The sequence below is a fragment of the Falco peregrinus genome, chromosome 7 (genome assembly GCF_023634155.1).
Source record: "Falco peregrinus isolate bFalPer1 chromosome 7, bFalPer1.pri, whole genome shotgun sequence".
Taxonomy (NCBI): Eukaryota; Metazoa; Chordata; class Aves; order Falconiformes; family Falconidae; genus Falco; species Falco peregrinus.
The window spans coordinates 90,143,102-90,165,195 of NC_073727.1; the positions used below are offsets into that span (position 1 = coordinate 90,143,102).

Here is a 22,094-nt window from a genome sequence, read left to right on the forward strand (position 1 = left end):
CCATTTATGTCCTTGAGCTCTTGAAAGAAGTTATCCAGAGATGCAATAAATTTGTTTTGAAGGAGAAGTTTTACTGCTGACTAGGTCCATTGTTTCCAGGTAAACATTTTCTTGCCCAGCAGTGATGGTAGTCTTCAAACTTCCATTTTTTGACAGTGTACCAGCTAAGTTCTGTATCCCCTGTGCCAGCAGGTCCAGCTGGCTTGGCAGCAAGGACACTAATTCATTTGAGTTCTTTGTATATACCAACTTTAATACTTCCACTTCTCTTAAATTCTTAAGGTATTTTACAGCTGAGAAAAAACACTGACTGTCTCTTCCTGTAATTTTTTCAGAATGAGACAGAGATCTCTGAAGAAGGTATTAATTTCTTTTTATGGCCCTCCATCTCAGCCACAGCAGAAAATTCCTCATGTTATTCTGAAACTGACAGTTTAGTTCCAGGACAAGTTCCACCATTGGTGTCAAGGTATAAAATGTTCTCCCTGATCCATATGTATGCTCCCCAGTCAACCTCAGCAGCTCAGCTTTACTAGCAAATGGCTGTCATATTTTCTAATATTTTTTTCAGTCATATAAGAAAGTTAATTTTTTAACAGGCAAAAGACACTGATACAACTAATGCAAGCACATCAGCTGCTGAACAACTGGTGGATTTATATAGGAGGCCACCTATAAAATATGCATAAGATGTCAACACCTGTTGCTGCTTCAGACTGTTCTCACTAACTGAATCTTGTATGTTATTGAACAGAATATTAATTTCTCCTGCAAATGGATTTGAACGATAGCATTGTGTTGCTCAACAGTCTTCTAATGATCCAGTTGGGCACAGATACATCTTTGTATTAACACTACTAACCAAATGGCTATCTGTGCCATGAGGTTTTTCTTTTTTTGGTGTTTTCCAAAACTGACACCACATATTCTTCCTCAGCCAGAGGAACCATGGTTTCTTGCAAATCTGTCTGTGCTTCTTTCAGTTCTCTGTGCTTGATTTGCAGATCTGTTTTCGTTACTAAGGTTCACTTTTATTGATTGTGAATGGTTTAGTGATTGTTTTCACTTCTTCCATGGTGCTGACGATTTCCATATATGCTGCAACTTGTTCTTCCAGAACTGTCAACTTTCCTTTAAGGGGCTTCATGAATTTTAAATGAAAATATAGATTGCATTTTACTCTTGTGCAGCAGTGAGGTTTCCTTTTAGATGCTCCATCTCTTCAGTATCTTCCTTAACAATAGCTCTTTTTGGCAGCTGCTGGTTAACTTCAGGCTTCATTATGTTCTTTGCTCCGTGAGCGTATGCCAGGGTACTCAATGTTTTCTCAGGATTTATAGATGCATGAGAAACTCTGACAATTATTGATGTTCTTCGTTGTTCTCCAAGAGATTCTGAAAAGATTCTGTGTCTCCTTCTACAACAGCAGTAATAACTCCATCATCAGGCAGAACAGACTACTTGGTATTTCCAGCGTCACAAGCTCTTTTATCAGCTGCCCTGAACTGAAGTGTTTTTACTTCCTGCAAGGTCAATCGAGCTTATCTTCCTAGTTCTAACAAGCTCTTGTCCATCTGCTCTGCTTTCTTTCATATGGTTGGTAACTGAAAACACAGAGTACAATCAACTGGAATATGCGTTCATGTAAGTAGATGCAGTAATTCTTTTTGCTGTACATCTTTTCAAGATTTGGTAGGTTTTATTTTTGTTGTGTACAAGCATTTTTTCCAAGCTTTTCACATTTACACCTGTCTTGTTTATGGGATCATCAAACATCTGCATTCTTTCTGCAGCACTGGGAATAGGATTCAGAAGATCAAAAAGCTCTTCATTACAGATTTCCAGGAAAAAAAAATAATCAGTGTCAATCTTTTTGTGTTTTTCTAATATTCAATACAAGGTATTGTGCCTGGTAGTAAAACCTCTTCCCAAGCATGTTCTTCATTGGGGCTCCTCTTAAATTGTGAAGGCCTTCCCAATACCAGTTTGGCCATAAATGATCACTGTACAGTTGTACCCATAGTAACTTCATCCAAAATGCAGCAACACCCAACAACAACATAGCAGTTGTCAGTGACTCCTCCAGCGCAGACTCTAACTTCTTTGCTTGCCTGATCACAGTCTACAAAAGTATACGCACCCGCTTTACATCCTGAGGCATTAAAAGGCCTGCAGCACACCACCACCTAGCTGTTCTTGCCTCTCGCATTCTTTATGTAGCCACTTCCCTGTCAGCACAAGTAGGCCATGCTGGCCATCTTAAGGCCAATCTTTCAGAGAAAGAAGCAGAGCGCTGACTATCCCATAATGCTTTTGCAGACCCTCAAGCTTCAGCCGCTGCCTGCTGCTCCCATTCTGCTCACCTCAGCCACCTGCACTGTACCTCCTGCAACTGCGCACGCCAGTTCCTGCCAAGTTTCTAGTTATGGTGGCTCAGAAGTATCTGAGTATAGCGAGACTCTGCTCCTCACTTATCTTGTCATGTCCACACTGTGCGCTGCAGCAAAAAAGCCAGCGCTGATCAAAATAGCCCTGGGACAAAAGGTAACGTAGCCACATCAGGTTTGTGTTGCGCATGAGGTAACCGGACCTGATATGAAGTGGTGGGCCTGTCTTTATGCCTCTGCTTTGAAATAGAAATGGGCCTCTGCCTAGTATTGCACTGCATCAGCACCAACCTGCTTGAAGCTTAGAGAAGCTTTGCATTACTACACAAAAGGCACCATATACAGCATCTGGTGCTGTGCCCCCTCTGAACTAACTTTCCAGTTTTAACTGTCTGCTCTGCAGATGAGCAATTGTGGTATTTCTAGACGTGTTTTGTGGATACCCTACAACAGAACTACTCATCTGTCAGGAGCTTAACTAACAGCTTACCCTCTGAAAAATATTTTAGGGAATTGTAATTTGGAAAAGGCTTGAACTCCTCTGATGTGACATGTAGGTAAAATTTAATATGGAGGTATATTGCAGATGGAGGCAGAGATTTTTGGGGTCGCCTGGTTTTGTATTAATGGTAAAGATCAGAAAACAGGAACTGACTCCGAAGAAAATCCAGTAGCAAGATGCAGACTCTGCTCAAAACTAGAGCTGCCCCCTGCAATTCTCAAAATAGTATTTCCTCCTACATATTAAAGCACTGTCCAGCCTTGTAAAATGAGTGGCTCACTAATAATTAGATTTCTTTTTTAACTCTCCTGAACGTTTTTCACAATAATGGGCTCAGACAAAGGGGGAGGAACAGCTCCCAGCACCTCCCAGTTCCATGAGGCGAGGCTGAAAGAAAAGCCCTGTTCCTGAGCCTTGTTGCAAAGCTGGCTACTGTGTCCCTGCAAAGGCAGCATCTGGAAAATTACACAACGGCAGCACGCCTGTGTGCAGCAGTTCTACCTCAGAGAGGTGTCCCTCGTCACTCTTGCAATAAGGTTTTTAAAAAGCCACATCAAATCCTTAATAGGATAATGAAGCACTGATGCTTTCATATCCTAGGATGTAGGCTCAGGCCCTGACCCTGCAGTGGGCCTGCCCTTTTGGAGGGTATGGCTCTCTTTCCAGCCATACTCGTCCTAAAATCCTCCTTCCAAACTCCCGCGGCTGGCAGCGCTCCCGGCCCCGCTGTCCCTGCGGTGCCGCCGCCGCTCAGGTGCGCTGCCTGCAAAGTTAGCGCTACTTAAGGGCTCGGCCGGGCCTAACCCGTCCAGCCCTCCCGCTGGGCCGCGGCCCCGGCGGGCGGCAAGCCGGGGTCGCTGCCGGCTGCCGCCGCTTCCCGGGACACTGCGGCCCCGCAGCACCTCAGAAGTGCCCCGGGAACAGGCGACACGATCCCGCGGCCCGCCCCGCCCCAGGCCCGGCCCCTCCTCCGGCAGGTGCGGCCCTGCCGGCCGGGCCGCCGCTGCGCACTGGGCGGGGCGGGGCAGGGAAGCTCCTCCTGCTCCGGCACCGGAGCCGCACGGCCGGGACAGCGGGTCTGCGGCGCCGGAGCTCCTTCCCCCGCGGCTTCTCCCCCGCTGCCGTCGGAGCGGGGCGGGAAGGCGGCGCCACCGTCGTGCGTGGCCCCGGCACCTGCCGCGAGGTGAGCGAGCGGCCGGGCCTGAGGCGGTGCTTGGCTGCCGCCGTTACCTAACCGGGACCGGGGCGGCGGGGCGAGGCCTCTCGGCACCGCTGCCGGAGGGGGGTGGGGGTGGTGGGGGTGGTGGTGGTGGTGGTGGTGGTGGTGGTGGCGGTGGCGGCGGGGGGGGGTTACTGAGGGGCGGGCGAGTGTCCCCGTTGCCGGGGAGACGGTTCAAACGGCAGCTCCGACCGCTGGGGCGTCCCCGGGTAACGGCCGGCGCCCGCCTCAGCGGTCCCGCCGGCCCTCGGCTCAGCGTAACTCCGGAGGCGGCGGGGGGGGAGGGGGTGTCGGGGAAGGGCGAACCGGAGCCTGGGAGGTGGCTGCGGGGCTCGGTGAGTCCCGCTCCCTCCGGGGGCTGTGCGAGGACGTGCTCCGGGCGGTCGGTTTGTGACGGTTCCTTAGAACAGCCTCGAAACGGGCGCTGAAATGCGCCTCCTTACTTACTACGGGCTGTTCTTGTCGTGTATCCACACTTGGAGCTACTCGTTTGAGTGACAAAACTAAGCTTTTGCTCCTCTCCGGTGTTTAAATAGGCGAAGGCTCCCAGCTGGAGAGGAGCTGGGCACCTTGATTGCTGGAAGATTGTATCTGCAGCCTTGGGGATTTCAAAAGATACTGTGCAGGTGGCTGAATACCTGGCTCAGTGTGGGGAAAGGTTTGGTTCTCGGTGCTAAATGCACCATCTGAAGCAATCCGGAGCGATTCTACCAGAAAATCACGGGTTCCTGCCATGCTGCAGGTCGCAGGTGTCTCGGTGCCGCCAGTCCCCCTGGGCATGGGCGGGGGGTGGGCGCGGAGCGCGGGAGCGAACCTGGCTTGGCCGGATGGTCCCTGGCAGAGTCCGGCTGACGGCACACCAGTGTCACACGCAAACGCTGGGAAGCGTGTGATTGGCACCGTACGCTACAGTAATACGTGAAGGAAATGGAGCTGCAAAACTTAGCACGGTGAGGTAAACTGCAGGCATTGATCTTGGCAAATAGTGTGAATATGGTTGGTTTTTTTTCTTAAGCTTGTTACAAAATTTGTCTGGTTTTGTAGGGGTAGAAGAATGCCTTACAAATGTCTCAGAAGCGAGGTAGGATTAGGTTTACTTGCCAAAATGTTAACGGCTGCATTCGTTCAGTCACGAAAAAAATCAAGAGTTGATCCAGAGGCTGCAGTCTTAACTGTAGCACATAGGGTAAAGAATTACTGTAGCCTTGCCAATTCCTTTTGGATCTGGGATCTGCCTGCATGAAGCCGTTAGCAGGGGCAACAAGGCCTTTGAGGGATGCTAACAATTTTTAGAGTTTTTATCTGAAAATCAAGTTTACTATTTAACTAGCTCCTACAGAAATCCAGTGATGCACTCAACAAATAATAGTTACCAGGAATGCTTAAAAATCTACCAATATATTGCTATTTAGTCAGATCTCTTTGTTCAAGTTTACAAGTGATTAGAGAGAACTTTTTACTGAACTTTGAAAGTATTCCAGATAAACTCCTTTCATCTCGTCTGCTTTTCATTTTGTGAATAATTTGACTGTATCTGTAAAGCACTTTGCAGTTGTTATGTGTGAAGCGCAAGCTAAGCATGGGAACTCTGGCAAACCATTAGGGAATAGTAAGCCCTTGCTTTATTAGGATACTATCACATCAATTAACACGTCTTAAGCAGAGGATCTTTTTTAGGCAATTACAGTGTTTATAAAAAAAACCCACCACTATTGTGTTTTATTGTGTGTATGAGCAACAAAAGTCCCTGTTACTTCCTGTATAAGCCTGCAGGGAGAAAATGCAGGTGTTGGCAGAAGTGGAGAAAATAGTACTTCTAATATTTGAAAGGGGGAAGAGGTTGCCTCAGGGATTCTTCAAAAACGATCCAGTTTTTTAAGATTTGCAGGTATAACTTGCATTCAATTCCATGTGAGAGCAAGTCCTTTTATGCAAGGGGTGTTTTAATAGGGAAACTGAGGTGGTCTTTAACACTTTATAGATCAGCATGTGATATGAACCACACAGAGTATGAGATTAAACATTGTCTTTACCATTAGGAAACCATGTGATGCTCTAAAAGTAAAGATGACTATGCAGAAATTACATTTATGGAGGTTTGTTTTGTTTTTTTATTTTGAAGAAAGCTTGGAAGTCACTGAACTTCAAATTGGCCCTGAACAGATAATGTGGAATGTTGCCTCGGACAACAAACTCGGGATTCTCTGGGATCTTCTAACTGAGCTACTGTAACCATACTTGAGTCTGTCTTCCCTGTAAGAAGCACATGAACAGCTGTATTGCTAATTGTAAAAGTGAATTTGGTTCAGGATTTGAATTTGCACACACAAACAAATTTGAGTAACATCAGGGAAGGTGGTTTTGGTTGTTGTTTTTTTCCCTCTGGTCATTCTCTTTGTATTCAGGGGAGCAATAAATTTGCAGTTTACAGTAAGAAGTATGGTTGAAACTTTAGTAGCAGATGGAAATTTAGGCTTGTGTGGGCCTTTTCTTCAGTGGGTACTTACAAAGTAAAGCAAGTGGGATTTGACCGGAGAAAATGCAGTGTTCGTTAAAAACAATTACTTTTTTTGTCATCTCAATTTTTGAGTCAGAATGTGTTGCTTCTGCCTGAAATATCAGAAATTGATATAATGTAGCTTCTGACACTGATAATCATATTCTGCAACGCAGCAAAAAGGAATGTATTCAATATGAAATTCATGGCACTGCTGTGGTATTTTTGATTGACTCTGCTGACTGGAATATGATTGACATAATGGCCAAGAATGACAGTAATTTAATGCCATGCTGGTATGGGGAAGTGATGATTATAAACTGGACTAGAAATGGGAATTAAGTGAAAAATGAAATTAATTTAAACACTCGGGTGAGAACAGTTGACAGTGTTATCAGGAGAGACTAGCCAAACATAAATATCATTGGCTATAATTATGCTCACCTACAGTAACAACATAGTTGTCTTATTTTAATTCTTTTTAGTGTAAAGAAATGATCCTTTGTATTTCTCATCCATCTGGAATTTTCATATGTCACTTGCCAGGGTGTTCTCTGCTCTGAGGACTTCAGTTACCGCAGAACTGATTGTAGGGGGAAGGGGAACATTGTTTTTGAATGTTTATATCTTTTTTTTGGAGATAGTTAGGCCAATAGTGCCAAAAGGCTGAAAACTGCAGAGGTTTCCATAACAAATTATTCAGTTTTTAGAACATGGATTTTTAATTATTTATTTATTCCCCAGAAAAATTACTAATTGGTTGTGCTGGTATATCCCAATTTCTTGAATTATCTGACAATCATACTGAGTAGTGAAAGAGGCAGGATCCTTAACATAGTGTTTTCTAAATCTTTGCTTCTTTGTGTTCTGACTTAGATGGCCTTTTGACTACTTGTGCGATAAAAGGAGGTCTGATGTTGCTTCTGTCATTCTATAAGACATTATATATATACCCATTTACCTGTAGATGGGATGCTTTTTTACAGGCTTTTACTAACTTGATTTCAGAGGGAATTTTGAAATTTTACTATCAAATTCTGATTACTGAAAATTAGTTAAGAACAGACACTTTTCCCAGTGTTTTTTAAACAATTTTAAAACTTGTTTATTTTTTTAAATGTTGGTTCACAGGTGGGACTTAGATTAAATTTGGGGCTTTAAACAGTTAGAACCTTCAATTTGAGAAGAGCCATGCTTATGAGAGGATTTTTTGAGGGGCATTCCTGCTGAGTCTGTGAGGAAATTCCAGGGTCCAGAGTCAACTCTAGGAGGTAGTTTCAAGAGAAGAAAACAAAGCAATGATGTTGGGACCTTGGAAACTCCTGGTTCTAGGTGTTACCATGTGAACCAGCTGCTCTGAATCTGCCTGACTTTTATAGAAAGGGAAAAACTGAATGTAGTCCAGAAGGGAGCTGCAGCATGTTCTGGGCAGGTGCTAGCCTATGTCCTATGTCCCAGCCTTTGCAATGTCGAGCATGTATGGAGGAACTTTGTGCTATTGACTGCCGAGTAACCTGGCCAAGAGTGGGACTGGAAAGATGATTTTTTTTTTATCAAGTTTGTATTGTTGTTGCACTTTTAAGTATGGAAAAACTTGGACATAGCTAAGATTTAACACTGAAGTCCCTTACCAGACTTGCTGTGGACCAGCAATGTTTGACTTCCTTACTTGGGGAGAAGTTTTGCACACAGAGGGTAGCTGAAGTGGAATACTTTTTGTGTTCCATGCTCTCAGTGAACAGCTAAGTCACTGAAAGGGCAGATGCCCTGTGGGGATGGGGGTAGTACAGATGGGTATTTATACACCTATGTACGTTGCTAATTCTTCCAAATATGCATCTCCTTTGGCTTGAGAAATGAAAGGTGTCATGTCAAAAAATGACGTTCCAGTAGTGCTCATGCCAGCTTGAAGCTATTGACTTTGATATCAGCAGTTGGACATTTCTTTGTGGTGACAAAGCAACAAAATATGTAAGCAGTTATGAATAACGTAAATCAGAGGCTTCAGAGCATCAATAACGCGTGAGAATGTTTGATTTTTCCCTTAAGTTAGGTGACTACTCTAAACAATTATGTAAATTGAGAACGTGTTCTGCCAAGATTTCTGTAGCAATATGCTACAGCAGTTTAGAAGAACCTCAAATGTAGAGGATGTGCTTTATAGGGGGATAGATATTGTACATATTTTGATTCATCAGTACTTAAGGGTTATGGTTGTTCAGAAGAGTGTCTTTTTATGCAACCATCTGTCTTTATTTTTCCTGACAAGAATGATATGTATAGCTGTGGCTTTTGACAGTATAGAAGATGTGATGTTGCAGCCTAATTTACTGTTGTGTCTTTCCTGAATGCTGTGATTTACTTGGGATGTATCTTTAAAAAGTGTATGTGTATTTTTTCCCCTGGTAGTCTAAGCTTAAACATCTTCAATTAACAATTCAATCCTAACCCCTTGTTGCCTCCAGTATAGCCTTTCATTCTACTCTTCAATAAGAATATGCTTGGAAAAGTTTCTCAGCATCACTAGTCTGGATAATGGGGCTTTCATTTTGAAGGTATATATCTAAGAGTGATTGACGTCCATTTCTGCAATGTTGGTAAGACTTGATTTCTGTCCTGTATGTTTATGTGTGTCTTGGTTGGATTTTTTTTTTGGGGGGGTCGTTGTTTGGGTTTTTTTTTTTTTTTAAATGATTGTTTAAGTGGAAACAAAATTGCTTACATAGTAACAAATTTTGAAGTGGAAGTGAGCAAGCTTATGGCCTTACTATGTCTGAAACGCTTTCACTGAAAGGTTTCACTTCAGGTTAAATAAAGTAAAAGGGCTAGTGCCCTTTGTAAGCTAAACTGAGACTACCTGGCTTGTCAAGATAAAACAGATAAACCTGTGGTTGAAGAAATGTCATTGGGATATGTGGAACCTATTCTTTCTGAGTTTATTTTTTAAATTCTCTAGAATTGTTGTTACCTTTTTTCCCCAACAGCTACATTTATAAGAAGAGAGGGGCTTTGAATATTTTTTTTCTTGATCTAATACAGATTTTAAAATGATGTCTTTAAAGCAATAATAAAGCATCAAAGGGCTCTCCCTTTGAGGGGATACATCTGTGGTTTCTGTGGTTTTTTCTCTTTTCTGTGTTATACTTTGACTGAAAGGAGGCTTTCAAAACTGTGACTTATTTTAGTTGCATAAAACACAAAAAGGATGGAGGTGATGCTTTCAGAACGGAACTGGGACTTTGACTGCAGTGAACTGTGGAGATCAAAATAGAGATCTTCAGCTAAAGGCTGAAGCATGGAACTTCTTTAGTGGGGATAACAGTACCTGTTTTGTGGATTTGGTATATTCCTCATCTGAACTTCCTTTTTCTTCCCACTTTTTTGTGTCGTCCCCCCCCCCCCTCTTTTTCTCCTTTAGTACAAAACCCGGGCAAACAAACAGGAAGGGAACAGGATTCTTTTCTGACAGGGTCTTAGTTCATCGGCACTGCAGAGAGCATTGGAGTGTGCCATACGCCTGCTGTGCTGAGCTTCTCATTCCCACTGAGGTTACATTAAAACACACTCTGCAGCTCTTGTGATCTGTGGTGACTTTTGCATACAAATGCAACTGCTGTATTTGCTTGTTAGGAAAGTGCATAGGATATTCAACGATGCAGTGCAACTATGAAGTCTCATGCATGTACTCCATCCTCCAAACAGAATCATGGAAGTGCAAAAACATGAGTTGCTGAAATGTAAGTAAGAGGACTGGATGTGCTTTGTTGGCTTACTTAGGGAGGATAGCTGAATGGAGGTGGATCAGAAGTAGGAATTCAGTTTTACAGAGAGAGCAAGTCAAACTCCAAAATGTTTACGTAGCCTGGACTGGCTGCCTAATGGATTAAGTTCTCTTGTACCAATGTGACTGGACCTTCAAGTATATACTCAGTTTGAAACATGGCATTTGATATTTTAAAAATTATTTATTAGGATTATTCATTTTCTTTAAGGTCTTTTAATCAGGTTCATCATGTTAGGGGCTTTATGGAGCCAGATTCCGTGCTTTAGATTTTTGCATGCAAATGACAGAAGAGAGTTGCTGAGGACAAGAACAAGTCATGTGCAGACCTAGTGTAGTTTATGCTGCTTGCAACTGTTCACGTTTCCAAAGAATTCCAAATCTGGCATAGTACAGCTCTGAACTGCCTTAAAGGGAGGAAAGATGCTAGACAGGCCATTTGAATTTACTGACTAGAAGTAGCTCTTGCACTATGGACTTGCACTGATTTCCTCTCCCCCCCCCCCCCCCCTCCCCCCCCGCCAGTGGTGTTACTGGATAAGTGAAGAGAATTGGGGCTCTAGTAACTGAGCCTTGTCATTTGTAATTTGAGACCATTTAAGACAGAAATACCCCCAGCTTTCCACCTCCCCCTGCTCATGTAGCAGAGCTGGTGGGATAGAGCATGTGTCTGCATTTTGGCTGGATGTAGGCGCTATCATGGGATGTCAGTATGGGTTCATGCTGTAATGCCAATGGAATGGTGGCAACACAAGTGTTTCCTGTACTTTGGGGCAATAATTTGTGGCAGGGGAAGGGGAGTGGAAGTGTCTTGCATGGCACGGATTGCTTCAGTGAATTACTCATTATGTTTCTACATTTTGTCCTGTCATTGGTCTGTGTACTGTGAATGTAGAATATTGTTGTTGGAAACGCAAGGAATGGATTTTCATAGGCTGCATCTTTATTTTCTGATTTATTTATTCTTTGGCCCAGGCAGTGAGAGAGATTGCTATGTGATTATCGAGTAGCCCATAGCAAACTAGACCAAGAACTGGACACTTAAAACTATGGTGATCTAAAGAGGTGAGAGAGGTGAAGGCTGGGATTTTGTTACTCATTTGCTTGGGGTTTTTTTCTTCAGAGCCAGTTGATACAGTCTGTGGAAGGGAGGAAAAAAGGACAAGGCTTCCAAACCAGAAGTGTTTTTTTCACTTAGACCTGATGAGGGCACAGAGGTCTAAAGGCTTGTCTGTTTCTTCTCTAATTCTACTTCTAATCCTAATTAAAGATCAAAGATTAAAAATTATTTAAGATCTTCTTTTTAGATGTTTTTTCTTGAAAGAGTTCTTTTCTCCGGATAATGGAAAATTGTATCTCAGATTAAGGAGGGTAGGCAAAGGTTAAATAAAAACTTGAGCTGTAAATTCAGAACTTTCTATTTGAAGAAAAGTGTCCCTTTATCTGTTCTCAGTTAAGATTGCTTTCCATCTGTTTGTCCGTATGATACGCATGTTCGAAAACTGTCAGAAGAAAAAAACTTTTATCGGAACATTCAATCTAATGGGTTTACAATCCTTTATGCACCTTTTCTGGATAGGTGGATGACAACTGAATGGAAGTTGTGGATCAGTCTCTCCTTGCCTTTCTATCATGGTTTGATACAAGATGTTCTGTAGCAATACAGCTTGAGGTACCTGCGATCCCTCTGCCCTCCTGCTTATTACTCTTGTGTTTTTCTGGCATCACTGTTTGTGGAGGTGTACTGGGAACTGGATCACCATTATGCCTCTTAAAGCTTTAAGAAAACAAAACAAAGTAAAACAACTCCCCCCAAATAATTAAAAAGCAACCCCACAGAAGTCTCTATACACTCTTAAACTGGGTCAGGCAAGAGAAGGAAGTACAGAAGCCGGCATTGCTGCTGAACTTGTACCCCTTCTGTCTTGAAAGAGCAGTCGTTTGCTTTGTCCTGTATATATGCAGATTAGAGAAAGACACACTGATTGTAAGTGCTTAGTTTTCTTTTACATACTAGGGGGTAAAAGGCGTTAAATGAGTGTTTTTATTTACCAGATTCTTGCACTGAATTGGAGTAAGCAAATGTTTTTACTGCAGCTTGCCATAAATAAACAGAAGGGTGTTTGGAAATCCTGACCAGCTTTTGTGTAGGAGAGCACAATCATAACAAACTGGCTCTGTGAGAAACTGAAAACAAATAAAAGATGAGCTGTTATTCATGGTTTACAAAAGCAGAAGATTGTACAGAAAGGAGCAAGTTATTTTCAAATACTGAAAGCCATTGTTTGTAAACCTGGGACAGATTTCATAACATTTCATGTTCTGTTTTCAGTCTTTTTAGCTATCTCAGGAAACCAAAGGCAATGATTTTGATCAGCGCTGGCCTCAGACAAGGGTGAAAATCTGCAGCAACTGCATTCAATACTGCTAGAAGTCTTTTGAATCCCCACAAGGTATTTCCCAGAACATTTCCTACCTGTTTCTGAGTGTTAGATCTTGCAGTCACAATGTTGCAGTTAGCTAAAGCAAAGAATCATTTCCCCTAATGAAACTTTTCACACAAGGAAAGCTCTTCTTTTACTACTTAACTTCAGTGTAGTAGGTAGAAATCTCAGTAATTAATTTTCCTTATTCTTTTGTATTTTTGGCATTTTTCAGTCTAACATTACTGTACAAAAGTGATAGGTAGGTAATACTGAGATGAGCAGAGTATTTCCAGCTGTGCAGCTGGAGGATGGATGTATTTGTGAGGCTTTTTCTAAGCAGGGGTTGTTAAATGACACCAAACCCACAAATCAGTATTTCATTTTTACTTTATACTAATGCTTATTTTTTGTGACTAAGTAATGTCTAAGAATCTTCATAACTGATAACTCATGTTGACGTTGACTTCTTTGCAACTTTTTTGTGGTTTTCATGCAACCACACTTGTGCCCCAAAGAAAGTCTCTGGCCTTAAAAGATAAACTCAGACTAGAAATTGAGCTGATGAAGTGGTAATAAAAATCGTGCCTAAAGCTGCCCCTCTTCCTCAGTTATTCCCTGTGTGGAGCAGGAACCTGTCTTGAGCAATCTTGGGGTCTCCACAAAGAATCTCTTGGTTTAGGGTTCTACTGGAACCAAGTAGGCTGGAATATTATAACAATATATCAGATGTTTTTGTGACTGTGATGGTAGGGAAAAGAAATACAGTGTTTTACAGAAGGAATGAAACCTTCCATATAAGCATGTTATTAGGATGTAGAAGTTGACTGTGCTGTGTAGAGGTACCCACTTAGCTCTGAACAAAGTAGCAGAGCCTATAAGAGCAGTATTATTAGTACAGTGTTTTGTGTGGGTAACATTGAGAAACTACTTGGGCGTTTCTGCAGGCCTCTGCATTGGGCTGTGTTGAAAGCAGGTGAGGTGGTAGTCCTTTAGGAATTGCAGATGGATAACTTCCAATCCAGATTCAGAAATTTTATTTCCTGTCCATGAGAAATGGACTTCAAAGACCCCACATATGTAATGGTAAATTGGGAAAATACTTCCAGCAGTATTGCTGCATCAGATTTCAAGTCATCTCTGAGAAGATTTGTACTGCCAGTAGTGCTCACTGAAGGAACTTTATGAATACCTAAGAACAGGTAGCTTTTAGTTCAGTTTGCAGTTTGTGCTCTTTCTTTCCTGGAAATGGATGGGAAGAGCCTTTTTCTGGATATCTCAGAATCAGTATAAATACAGAGGTAAAAGCTTGCATTTGTTTTTCACGTATAACAGAGTTGCATGAGCGTATGCTGCAAAGCAAGTCATAGTGGTGATGCAGTAGCTTCTCTCTGCTCACTGACTGGCAACACTGTCTGGTCTAAGAGTTACAAGGCAGAGAGAAATCTTTCAAACCTATTTTTGCATTGTTTGTTTATTTATTAGGGAACAAGTATCTCCTGATTAGGTAGGGGTGACTGTAGTGATGCCAGGTAAATGAACAAACCCAGCCAAAGCTAGAAATCAACCCTTTGGTTATAGTGACTCAGGTCATCTGGATGCAGTCCTGCACTTCTTGGCTGCATTCAATGTGTTACTGTCCAAAGATGGAGAAGCAGTGAGTTTGTGCTTAGAGTGCTGGATCATGTACAATACAATGGCTCAGTTCATTGGCAAGGTGAGGAGCAGTCTGTCCCCTGCAAATCCTCTGATTCAAGTCCAGGTTCTTGTGTGTGCCATTTGGTAAAGGGAGAAATGAAACACCATTTAATTATCCTCTTAGTCCTTGGATCTATCTGCAGAATCCTTAGGCTTAGTCATTGGAGGGAATGGGTGGGTGCTTCAGGCAATCTTTATGACAGTCAGCACCTTTTGGGCCAGTGTGCTTCTGTTCCCAGCTCCAGACATTGATGAATAGCTTCCATTTGTTCAATGGCTTTTAATTTTAGCATTGTCAGCCTCAAGCATTCAAATGCTGAAAGTCAGTTCCCATGCATCAGTGATCAAATAAATTCAGATGCTTTCCATTAGAAGTTGTAAGTCTGGTGTTAGATTATGTTTTCAGGCTTCTCTCGGTAATCTTCAGATTTATAAACTTTATTCTTTGTTTGAAATGAAAGCTTCAGGTGCAGTTTGATTCCAGGAGATACATTTGGTGACAGGGAAGGAAACCACCTTTACTGCTTTATTTTGGCTTTTATTTACCTTAAAATGTGTTTGTTTTCTGATTGCTGCTTCCCTTTGATTGCAACAAAACTTTTCTGTAGTGGCGGAGACTGAGTTAGTATTTTCCTTTCTAGATTGGTCTGCATCTAATTTTGATTAGAAGGTCGGTTGCTTTTAGTAGTGATGCTGTCCCATTGATTCTTCTAGAGATGTACTAGCATTGATATATTTAAATTTTATTATTTGCTGTGGACAAATATAGAGGCAACATAGGTAGCTTCCGTGTGGGTTACAGGCTGAGAATCAAAACTAATGAAAAGTTGATTGGGGTAAATAAAAATCTTAGTGTTGCACTACAGTGTAGAAGTTAGAATAATATAGTAAAATACAGTAATTCAGATTCCTGCCAAGCAATTTCATTTTATTAAAGCTTATGAAGTGTCTTGCATGAAATAGTATTGTTTTGTTGGGCACATGTAGTTTAATTTGGTCAGCATTCCTTTATGAAGTAGATTGTCCCATTTATGTCAGCAAACATTGCTTTTGCTTGTTTAAATTTTCATAGCAGCTGGAATCAAATGCTTTACACTCAAACAAGAATGGTTATTAAGAAGGTAACTTCTGATCATGCTGATACCAGCAATATTTAATGTGCTTTAAATAATTAAAAATGCTAAGGTGAGATCATGTAGATAATGCGCACAGTTAAGGCAATTATCAGCGTAAGATCTAGTCAAATAAGTTGTTTGATGTAAATTCTTTTCTACTGCCAAAAAAAACCCCAGCCAACATCTAAATAAAAAACCCCTGTGTAATCCAAGTCTGCTAACTCTGTGCTCTGAATTGCAAAAAGATCACGGGTCTTTCAAATTTAGTCAGAGGTTTGACTTCTCCGAAGACTTCAATAACATTTTTAGGAATGAAGGAACTGTTTTTCCCTTTAATATGTCCATGGAGAAGATTTGGGGGAAGAAATCTCTTGTAGAGTTACTTTTTCTTGTAGAGAAATCTTCACAGTTTCTGGGATATGGTAATGACAGTAATAGGCCACTATTGTCATGTTTGCAATTCATGGTTTCCTTTGGGTTTTAATTCCCTCTCTGCTTGGCAATATGATTTTGAAAGAGGTGTCCACTATGGCCACTAGGAATCCCATCTTGAAGCATACCTACGGGAAGGCACAACTGCTGGCAAAGTTGGCTTTATGTTCAACACCACTGATTTGGTGCTAAGTGAAGCGCATCTTCTCCAGGGACTGCGCCTGTCCTCACTTTGCCCAGCTGTGGTTTGCTTGTTGCCTGACTGCTTTTTCCAGTTCTTTCCATCCAAATCCAAAGGCCTGTTCCATGCCGAAATCTTAGGTATCAGGGAGAAGTTTAATAAGTTACTTCCCAGTGTGTAAGGGGCTTCATTCCTTTTATTGCAAGAAGATCATTAAGATGCCAGTAGTTGATTCTTTAAAGATTTAATTTCTTCTTTCTCCACTAGTGGGAATGCCTTACGCTTACGTACCCTTGCAGAACGGTTTGCTGATAGCTAGGTATTTCATGATTTGCCTAGCTGTATCTGTGGGCGTGATCTGTCATTAAGATTTTACTTTATTTTTTTTTTTTCTTAAAATATGCAGCATCATTTCTACTAGCAAGCTATGAAACGTTGCAATAAAAAGATTCACACAGAAATGTAGGCTGTTAAACTATGAATTTAGTCTAATTCTCACTGAAGACCTTCACTAGATTATTGAATAATTTGAATATAGCAAGGTTTGACCTGAAATAAATAGTGAGATATGATATATTTTGTGGAAGTTAATGGATAGTCAGATTTTTAAATTCAGAATGCTCAGTATTTGATGTGACTTTCCGAGACATCATACTTGCCAAAATTACCTTTCAAGAAGGCTTCTTAGTGCGTCTTAATTCTGAAATAACTCTGATGTGTTCCTTTTACTTTTGAGTCTTGGAAGCATTGTGTTTAAAAGCAAAAATGTTTGTGATTGTTGGGCATTATACAAGGTGATTTTATTAGTTTGCAGTTTTTGAGTGATGAACATCTACCAGAATTCTTGACAATACCCTCATTGAAGATTAAGTTACATAAATTATTTTGCTTTTTGTCTGGAGTCATTCAGGGCTCAACTTCCTGAAATGAGAATTTCTAGTGCCATTTGAGATACTGATCCAGAAGAGACTGGATGTCCTGTGTGTCCTATGTCATATCTCTCATCTCCTCAGGGAATGTCTTAGTTATTATAGGGGATCTGAAATGACAGTAAATTTCTGTGTATTATCAACTGAATTTAAGTCTAAATTGAGCTAAATGGGGAAAAAATAATAATCAGTGCATGTATGTGTTGCTTAAAGTATTATTTTTGTTTATCAGGTGAAATAATATCAAACTTAATATAAATGGGAGTTGCACCAGAATTGCTACTGAGTTTTCCTATCCTAAAAAAAAAAAAGTAATGATGACAATGAATTTTTTAGTGTTACAGTATGTTTGCTTTGGATTGGTGTTAATTCAAGCCAGGCATTCAACAGAATCTTAAGCTGTTCCAATAAGTGGGAAGACTGCGACTCATAAATATGCTGCACCAGGACACTTGAAGATAGATGTGGAGGTATGCACATTCGTTATGGTTTTGATAGAATTTCCCCTTTTTGTCCTTTCTGTTTCCTTTTGAGATAAAATCTCTTCAAGAAGATTGGAAAGTGGAATAAATAGGACATATGGGGACAATATGCTCTTGCACACATACAGTTTATAGAGTCTTCTCAGCTGTACCATAGAGAATCACACAAAGCACAAAATTGTCTAGGTTGGAAGGGACCTCTTGAGATCATAGTCACCAACCCACCACCCCCTCTTCAAGCAGGGTCAGGTAGAGCAGGTCAGCTAGACTGTGTCCAGAGGTGTTTTGAATATCTCTAAGAATGGAGACTCCACAACCTTTCTGGGCAATCTTTTCTGGTGTTTAACCATCCTCACATTAAAAAGTATTTTCTTGTGTTAGATGGAATTCCATCATCATTTTAAATGTGTTAATTTGTGCTCATGAAGAAGCAGCAATATTTTAACTTAATTATGCATAGCTATTTGTAGCATTTGGTGATTTTTTTTTTAGCAAGATAATTATTGCCCTTATAATTTTAAATATATATGTTATTTTAGAAAGGTGCCTCTAGAACCTTTTGAATTTATTTTTTTTTTATATTGTCACATACACAGATGTTGTCTTGGCAAAAGTTGAGCTCCAGTTGTGTACAAGGAACTATGTTTGGCACTGTTTTAACTTTCTCAGATGTAGTGGGCTTCTAGTGATTGGCATGCAATTCACAAATTTCAGTTAGGCATTTAGGACTGTCTCCAGAAATCATCTTATGTTTGGTTCCCGGAGTGGTATTCGCAAACCCTAGAGACTGGCTGAACTTCCCAGTTTAATGTCTGGGTAGTAATAGATGCTTAAGAACAGAAGATTCTCAACAAACTTCAAGTTGTTTACATGTATATGAAGGGAAGAACAGGATGCCAATTTAGCTGATAGAAAAAATCAAAGGTATATATGTTTTACAATTCCTCACTTTTCTGGAAGTAAGCACCTAACTATAGCCTCAAAGTCTTTTGTAGGTGCTTAAATTCATAGTGCCCTGATGAATTTAAGCAGCAAGTTGTTTTACTGTCTTCTCATGGGTTGTTGTTGTTTTGGTTTTGTTGATTGGGTGTTTTTTTGTGTGTGTGTGGTGGTTTGTTTTTTGTGTTTTTTGGTTTTTTTTTTAAATAATCTAAGAACTGTTGATGCAGCACTTGCTGCTTAATGCATCTGAGTTCAGTTGTCCTTACCATGATGGGCATTCAAAACTGTTCCTCTCGCCTCCTATGAGGCAAATAACTGTCAGACTAGAGCCAGAACTAGGTACTAATGGGATTGTTCTTGATTCCTTCCTGCTGTTGTGATTTATTGTTCCACTAAGTATGTGCACTTTGGATCAGAAGGAGAGTGGGTAAGAATAGGTATCCATAATCCAGTGATGAAGGTGGCTTCCTGGGGACAGGGAGACCTGGTTCTGTCCTGGGAGCTGGAACCAGGATGTTGACTTGATGTTTTGAAAACAGGACTGTAATGCAAGTTTTGTGTACAGGCTGGTACACAAATATTAAGGAAATGGGAGATTTCAGTGTACTTTTTCTTGTTTGGTGAGCTTAAAAGCAGAGCTGATAGGAAATAATAGATGTTCAGGGCTCTCCAGGTAGAGTATCTCTGTACTCACTGAGTACTTCTACATATTTCCATTACTGAGATGAGGTTATTGCTGAGAAATGACAGTAGATGGTGCAGTTTCTGGTCTCTTGACTACCGAATGTGTGAACAGCTAATGCTAGTCATATCAGACTCGTGAATTTATACAGGTTTTATGAAAAACCCATTGGACCATCCATTTGGTCTTGAAATCTGTGTGTACCCAAAGGATTTTAAGTATTAATTCTTGGATTGTCTCTGAAAAAGAGTAGAGCACATTGAAATCTGATGTCTGCAAACAAGAACTTGAATGTATCTCTAGTAACCTAATTGACAGAGCTTTAATTAGAGTGATTTCTTCCTTTAGTACAAGGTATTATCTTAGAGTCAATTTCTTAAAGCATGTTGCCAAAGTCATGACTCACACTATAAAATGCATCATATACATCCTCAAAATCAGTCTTTTTAGACTGTACTTCCTATCCCCTCCCCTCCCTCCCTGGTGTGTTCTTTCTGCTCTGAGAGGAATTTTTATTTGCTGGATTGACACTGGGTATTAATAACAGCGGTCAGTATCAGAACACTTTTTAGGTGGCTGGTCTGGAACACAGTATAAATATAAAGTCCCTGTTAGAAATGAAACATGCTTTGAGCAGAAGACAAGAGAAATCTATTTCAATAAGATATGCTAGGTTGAAGTCTAGATGTCTTGTGCAAAGCCTAAATGAAAGCACTGGATGAATCCCTGGAGGAAAAGAATCCACTATCTTTACCATCAACTTGGACAGGGCATTCAGCTGTTTTCCTACATAAGAGGTCAGGTGTGCTGATGTTTTCCATCGTGTTCCCAAACGATCTGTGAACCACAGCTTTCCCTGGTTAGGGGATGGGAACTGTACCATTCCCAACCATATTATTTCTTTAGAAGCTCACACTATAGCAGGTTGTACCCACAGGGAGTAGGGAGAAGGCCACAGTTAGTTCCTCTGTTAAATCTGTACCTTGATACCCTTGATACTCCTGAGTTGAGAGCAATTTTCCTTCTGTTGGTATGGTAAGAGTTTTCTGTCTTGGTTAAATTGTGTTTGCTTCCTTTGTCCAGTTACAGCCTTATACAGCCCTGTGTATGCAGCAGAGCTCCTGCAGATTTTTCTCTGTGGGGTGCAAAAAAATCCCTCTGACTTCTATGCTACTTTCCCCAACCAAGATTAGGTTTATCTGTGTTCTTTTCTAGCTTAGCTAGTTAAGAGGTAGCAGTGACTGTGTAAACATGTTACAGGCAGTGAATGTAAGAAATAAAGTGGTCTACAGTAATAAAATAGTGTACGTGATGGAAATTCTATTTGCTTTCTAAAGAATAGATACCTTTTTTGATCTGCAGAAGGGTGAAGGGCTGGAAGAAACCATCTATCATGAAGATAGCAAATGAGGGATTGTAGCTAGGGAAACCAGTGTCCTTCCAGAATGACATAGGCTTAATGCTTTGTTAATCTGTAACCACGGTGCTTACAGTTCTTCTGAATGAAACTTTTGGATGGTTTAATGAAAGCTTGGAATAAAAAGAGTACAGTTCAGGTATGCTGAGAGCCCTAAAGAAAGGGGGTTGAAAGGTTACTGCCGTAGATGTAGCGGTGCAAGTTCTAAACTTCAGATTTTGCGTGCCCTGGACCACAGTTCTGTTAGACGGTAACTGCTGTGCAGCAAGCAGTATCGAAGATGATTTGCATATACACCTCTTCAATCTGTTTTCCCCCTGATAGACCTGTCGTGGTTTAAGCCCGGCTGGTGACAAAGCAAGCATGTAGCTGCTTGCTCGCTTCTCCCACAGTGGGATGGGGGAGAGGACTGCAAGAGTAAAAGTGAGAAAACCTGTGGGTTGAGATGAAGACAGTTTGATAGGTAAAGCAAAAGCCACACATGTAAGTGAAGTAAAATGAGAAATTCATTCACTACTTCCCATCAGCAGGCGGGTGTTCAGCCATCTCCAGGCAAGCAGGGCACTCACCATGACATCATATAGTATGGAATATCTCTTTGACTAGTTTGGGTCATTTGTGCTGGCTGTGTCCCCTCCCAGTTGCCCATGCCCCTCCAGCCCTCTCGCTGACAGGGCCTGAGAAACCAAAAAGTCCTTGACTTGGTATGAAAATCACCCAGCAACAACTAAAAACATCAGTGTGCTATCAACATTGGTCTCACACCAAATCCAAAACACAGCACTGCACCAGCTACTAAGAAGAAAATTAACTCTATCCCAGTTGAAACCAGGACAAGACCTTACAAGTTTCTTCTTAAAGTCAAGCATAGAATTACAACATACAGGAACACCTTTACAGTTACTGCTGCATGTTTAACTGTGACAGTTTCAGTATGTTCATGTATGTGTAACTCATACTGGAAGAGTCCTCTACAAAATCTCACAGCTGTCTCCTTCTCCTGAAACAAAGAAAGTCAGGTGTTGGTCTGTCCCATATGTTCTGTCAGATTATGACTTTCTGAAATGTATTTTAAAAATGTATTAGTAATAATTGAGATAGTCTACTATAAGATGGATGAGAGAAACTTTTGGAGAAGAACTCTTTCCACCACTTGCTGCTGGAGGGTAATTAAGTAACTTAACATCACAGAAAAGCCAGGATGTAATGAGTGTGTGGGGCAGATGGAAGGTGGCAGAAGTCATCATCCCTTCCTTGGCAGCTGCTCATCCTGGAAGGAGAACTTCCACCTGGAAGATGGGTTTGGCAGGACAAGAGAATTGCAGCAAGGAGCTGTGAACTTCCAGTGCGAGGGACAAGACTGTAGGAGACCACTGAAAGGAGCAGGGAGCAGTTGCCTGTCAGACT

At 41.2% G+C, this 22,094-nt stretch overlaps 1 protein-coding gene and 1 pseudogene across 5 annotated transcripts in view; one reads left to right on the top strand and one right to left on the bottom strand.

Annotated features, from left to right (window-relative positions):
- Nucleotides 1-592: 592 nt before the first annotated feature.
- On the bottom strand, nucleotides 593-20,153 carry LOC101923179 (kinesin-like protein KIF11; annotated as a pseudogene).
- The window catches only part of KLHL32 (kelch like family member 32), a 129,352-nt gene continuing 111,182 nt past the window's right edge, over nucleotides 3,925-22,094 (top strand). For 4 of the 5 annotated variants that reach the window (XM_055811050.1, XM_055811053.1, XM_055811052.1 and 1 more), the window contains exon 1: nucleotides 3,925-4,072. The gene's annotated coding sequence lies outside the window, so the exon portion shown is untranslated. Of the gene's footprint in view, nucleotides 4,073-12,729; nucleotides 12,840-22,094 lie in introns of those variants that run through there. The other variant, XM_055811051.1, reaches the window with a different exon arrangement.